We start from the raw sequence: 6,107 nt of genomic DNA, 5'->3' as shown, positions 1-6,107 counted from the left end.
TGGGTATTCTGCGTGCCAGCAGATAAACCTGGAGTGTCATGCATATAAATTTGGTGACCGCCAGGAAATTGAGCTTTTCATGATTCTCATTTCTAGGTACACCTGTATCTTCCCGGAGTTATGTCTAGGGAGATGATCATAACCTGGTGTGAGTTGGTAAAGTTTGCCTTCTATTTTTAGCTTTTCCTGTTGTTTCTCTATATGTCTTTGGATGTGTTCCTCCTGTGTTACCAAACCACAGGTGGTCCACTCTGTATGTCATTTGGATGTGCCTCATCTCTGAAAAATGGCCATCACATACTTGTCATGGTAGAACRGTTGTTGAAGGATTGTTTAATCCTTAAATCATAATCATGTGTTCCACAAAATAATCCCATTCTGGAGCATTCTGGCCTGAGATACTGACTCTTCCTTTGATGCAGCTTCAAAGAGGGGACAAGGCATTATGCAGCAGCAGCATGCCACTTAACTGCTTTGGAGGTAAAATACAAAACAAGTATCAAATTTTGATGATAAAAAGAAAGTAGTGAGATAGCCCTAAATCACTACACAGGCAAATTCTATTAGTTTCTCTGAGGGATTTTACTCCCCCATCAAAACCAAACTCTGTTAAAGCTTTTCTGATTCTTCTTTTAAATGTTTGAAGGCAAACTCCTTCATGGCTAGAACTCCCTAATGCTCATGATCCTGCAATGTGCAGGACTCAAGTACATTGCTTTGACCGGTTTCTTAGCAGAAAAGGGTCCTGTGCATTCACAGCATGTGCCTRGTGGTCTGAGCACACCTCAGAACTTTGTCAGAGGGTGGAAGTTTAAAGGAAAAGGAATAAGGCCTTGCATGGACAGACCCACAGCAATTGCTTCTACTGAAAAAAAAGGGTACCAAGTCAATGCATTATTGGACACCAGAAAAGTAGGAGAGGACTTCTAAACTAGGTTTTATCCAGCACTCTTAGTCAGCCACATATCAACAACAACAAATCTATAACCAGCTTTTATCAGTTGTGGTCATCATAAAAATACATGTCATACATTTCCAATAGGTTGGACAGTTCTTTCCCTGCAACCTGTCATTAAACTCAAAATTATGAAGGAATGCTAAATAAAATTCTGCTTCTACCTTACATGAATTTGTGTACAATTAAAGGTTAAAAACTCCTTAAATACCCCTTGATTCTGTGTTAGACTCCACTAATACTGTGGTCGTGCCCTAAAATCAGTGTCACTGTCAAGACAGAAAACAGTGAATTTGGTTCATGTATTGATATGGAAAAAAAAGTGTGTGGTGTAATTAGCCAGTTCATTTCTATAAACCTKCATGGGTCAAATACTCACTAGTACAGATACTGCCAACCAGCCAGTAAAATACGTGTAAAGGGAAGGTAAGTTTTTAATTTACGTGTCTAAATGTAAAGAGTTTTTTTTTTCCTATGAAAAACTTCAATGGATGTCATACTTTCTTAAACATAATAGGGTGCAAAGAGGAGGGAGCCAGGCTTTCTTCAGTGATGCCCAGTGATAGGACCAGAGACAAAGGGCAAACACTGAAACACAGAAGGTTCTCCGTGTACATCAGGAAACGCTGTTTCCATGTGCAAGCGACCAGCACTGACACAGGTCACGCAGAGATGGTGGAGTCTCCATCCTTAGAGACAGTCAGAAGTCCCATGAACATGATCCTGTGCAACTCGCTCTAGGTGGCCCTGCTTAGGCAGGGGACCAGGKGGACTCCAGAGGTCCCTGCSAACCTCAGCCCTTCTGTGTTCTGTGATACTGGCTTATCACATTTTCCACGGAAATTGGAAACATCGCGGTAGTGACTCCAAGTACCCACCAGATGGCAGGAAACAGCCGAGGCGAGGCCTTCGCAAGCTTTTAATGATAAACGGTGGGACTGCGGTGTTTAAAAAGGACATGAATGCTCCTCGCCAAGAACTGGAGAATACTGCCCTCTAAAAGTCACTCTGATCTTGAAACTGTCATCTTGGTAAAAGGTAAAGGTTTGAGTCGGATAAAAAAGGAAGAATCAAAAATAACTACTTGTTAGCAATTGTTAAATTTATCTTTTGGGTTGTTTTTCCTTTTTTTTTAACACTGCTAAGCATATCTCCATTTGAAAAAAATACCTGATTGAACTTTAATATTTAGCGGAGTCGTTGAGGATGAAGGAGTAAGTAATATAAAATCTGTGTTTGAAAACCAGAAATCTTTTCCATGTGCTAGGGCATAAGGCACTTGCTGAGGCTTCCCAGTGCCATAGTAGTTTTCCAGACAAATTGTTCTTACTCTCCTGAATCCTCAGCATATCTGGATCTGCAGGAGTTCCTTCAATGTTACTGTACTACGTGTTCATTATCTTGGGCCTCATGTATCTTTCCTAGAGATCAAGCATTTGTCCATTTGGATTCCTTCAGCAGTTCAATTCAGTCTGCACCCTTAGTGCACTCTCCTGATGTGCTGTGCTCCTTCTAAAATGTGGGAGCTGCTTCCAGACAAACGGAGATACAGTCCAGCCAATTACATGATGTGTGAGCAAGCACAACARTTATCAAGAACATACAAAGCAGATTCAGTTTCCCTTCTGGAGGTGATCTGGGCCAAACTGCTATGAAAATATTGCCCAGAAGTAGCTATTGCCCTCAGAAGATGCCTATAAATTTATGATAAAAGCCCCCTGTCATTAGATAGAAGTCATAAATAATGCTCCCCAAAGAATGTTCTGACTAACAGAAAACAAAAATCTGCTGCTTCTTCATGGTTGAAATAATCCTCAAAAATCTTTTTGTGTACCAGGTTTTGTAGAAGAACAGAGAACATTCCCTACTCCGCCACCCAAAAACTCAGTGGTGATTTCCTAAGCTTAACTTCCTCCCTAGATCTCGCTGCATGCTGAGGACCTTACCTGATCACCACTGAYGACCAAAGCCTTACCCTCCTAATCCCACTGCTGCTTCAACAGAGGCACCATCGTATTTCCTCCCTGGGAAGAGAAAGGAATGTGATAAGAAGTTAGGTAACTGGTAAGACTTCCCAGTGCCACGTTCCTGAGTAAAGCTGTTTTGTTTTTCCTCTTCCTTCAAACAAGACCAAGGTAAAAGGCAAGTAAAGGTGTTCATGCACAATCTTTAAACCAGACAGTACTAATAAACAGGCAACCACACTAAAAACTTGTGTACCCTAAGATAAAAGTGGAAAAGTTTCTTATTTTTTTTTTTCTCCAGCTGATTTGCTGTGGCCTTTCTATCAGCTGTGACCATGAGGATTCTGTTATCTCTGCATTACACTTGAAGTCACACCTATTAGAAAGAAGTTGCCTCTCAGTCAGCCATGTAAGCCTTTTAAAGGCAATCTCTCCTTCAACTGCCTTAGATGGATGAGACAGATCAGTTGCAGAGTGAAAGGCTAAACTGATTTAACTTGGGAGACAGTTGTACCATTTTCCACATTAAAAGTAGAATAGTTTACATTATAGTTATGYAAATGCATCCATATGTTTTTTGGCTCAAATTTCATGTTCTGTATCTGGCTGCTTGCCCCAACAAGGGGGAAAGTTCTCATTCTTTGGTGACTGTATAGTTTCAGTAATGAGGAACCTCTTTAACCATCATTTGCATTTAACTTCACTCTGTACATGAACATAAATACTCAATGTAAATGTCTAAATATCATGAATTGTAGCGGCTGAGYCCAACAATAATTAACCACTTTGGAATGACAAGAGCTTGTTGTTGATGAATGTCCAACAACTCTCATCCAAGGACTCTTTAGAAGAGCTTACATTATTAGAATATTTCAGCATTATGCAGGAGATGTGATTTGTTATCCCTCAAGCAAAGGAAAGAACTAAACTTCAATGCTTCAGTGATTTCTTGGGTTTTATAATGSTTTAAAACCCTTGAAAACAAGATGCTGGAAGGCATATCAAAACTGAGCAAAGGTACATGTCTGTAGCTCTGTACAGCAGCTAGAATCACAGCACACTAGTGTTCTATTACTTGCTAGTGACTGTGAAGGGTTCCCTGCTCAAGAGTGACTTATCAGGTTTTTCAGTKTTACCTACAGTCAAAGAGCTTAAGGTGGGATTCCAGATCCCCCTTAAACCTTAACTATTATGATACCAGTTTTTAGGTGCTTACCTCCTTTTTTTGATCTAGTTCAAAACATTTCCTCTTGCCTAAATCTCATTTCTAGGGAAGARGATATTTAACTGCCAAGGCATTCAGCTACTTATTTTCATCAGCTGGCACCATGAGCTGTCGAAGATCCTCTCCCTTTCTGACTCCCCCCACAAGAGAAAGCAAAGTAGCAAGAAATCGGTGCTGCAGAAGAGTATAAATACGGCCCTGTGTGGCAATGTGACACAGCAATGAAACAAGATCCTTTGTCATCAAAAGTCTAAGCTGTGAATTTCTCACTACTGGCAAGCCCTGTTGTCACAGCATGTCTGTCCATATGCATCCCTGTATAGAAAAACGTGAATGCTCACAGAATTTGTGGGTCAATTGTGGGTTATTTACTGAAAAATTCGGACATGAGGAAACATCACATAGTTACCTGTTAGTCCCCTGCTCTCTGCTGTCAGTGATTCCATTTCACCTTGAATATCCAGAATAATTCACAGTGATTTCTAGCTATGGTTATGCCTGGGTAATGCTGCTGCTGGTGAGCCTAAAATTTACGTGTGTCTGACAGCATTATATGAAGTCTCTGAGATCAAGAAAAAGAAATTAAATAGACTGTAACTCATGAAGAACGAAGTGAAATATTATAAGGAAAGAAGCCTTGTTACATTACATTTACTGTAAGTTTTCCAAGACAGTTTTTCAGTTAGGAGTTAATAGACAGTTTAAAACCATGTTTTCATCTATACACTTGTCCATCTTCCCTCCTTTCTTCCTTCCTAATCATGCTAAAACTTGCTGTGTTTCCCCAAAACATTTACCTTTATTGATTTCACCAATGTTATGAAGCATGCCAGTGTAATTAAAACCATAGCTAYATAGTGAGTGGCAGCACCTTACATAACTGCATGTTATGGGTCATTATTTGATAAACACTTGGGCAATTCACCTCAGCTTGCTTGCATTAGAGACTCATTCCACACAAACTTCCAGGACTGAAAGAGTGGAAATTTTGGTTAGATAAATGGGAAAATTTTTAATTGTGAGGCTGGTGAGGCAGTGGAGCTTTAGGCTGTCTAAAGAAGCTGTGGATGCCTCACCCCTGGACGTATTCAAGGCCAGGTTGGATGGCATTTGGAGCACCTCATGTAGTGGAATATGCCCCTGCCCATGGCAGGAGRATTGGAACTAGATGATCTTTAAGGTCCATTCCAAACTAGGCCATTCAATTATTTTATGAAATTACCTCATTTCTTTTTTAATTAGTTGAGATTAAATAAGAAAATAGTGCAGCATGGAGGGGGAGAAACTTCTGGTTTTGTTCAGGCGTGACATTTGTTGTCTTTAACATGGGCAACACTCTGTTCACAGTATGTATTACTCGTTCATTCAGTATGGAACTGTTAACATCTCTGTCAGAACTCTCCGTCTGGCTGASATGCTTAATAGAACACAGAAACCTCAAAGATTAAAAATTAGTGTGAAGAACTGTGTTTAAACTTGCTGCTGGTTCTTTGCTCAGCATTTGAGGAGAGCAAGTCCAATGGGGAGCTGAGAGTGTTTAGCCTGGAGGAGGCTTGTGACTCTCTGKAAGTACCTGAAAGAAGGTTGTAGCCAGCTGGGGGTGGGCTTCTTCTCCGGAGAGTTTCAGGTTGACATAAGGAAGAATTTCTTCACCGAACATTGGAATGGGCTGCCCAGGGAGGGGATGGAGTCACCGTCCATGGAGGTGTTTAATGAAAGCCTGGACGTAGCACTCAGTGCCCTGGTCCATTTGACAAGGCCATATTCAGTCATAGGTTGGACTCGATTAGAGAGGTCTCTTCTAACCCAAATGATTCTGTGGTTTTTTTTTTAAATTTTCTTCTTTTTGCAGAGGGAGAGCACAATATGTGACAGAGGAAAAGATGAAAAGGGGAATATAAAGAGGGGGGGGGGGGAACCCCAGAACATTTAGACAGGAAAATAAAAACGCAGAAAATGTACC

Source organism: Malurus melanocephalus, unplaced genomic scaffold (assembly GCF_030028575.1).
Source record: "Malurus melanocephalus ecotype Western Australia unplaced genomic scaffold, MMel_1.1 scaffold_126, whole genome shotgun sequence".
In the NCBI taxonomy this organism is placed as follows: domain Eukaryota; kingdom Metazoa; phylum Chordata; class Aves; order Passeriformes; family Maluridae; genus Malurus; species Malurus melanocephalus.
Note: the sequence above shows the minus strand (reverse complement) of the source record.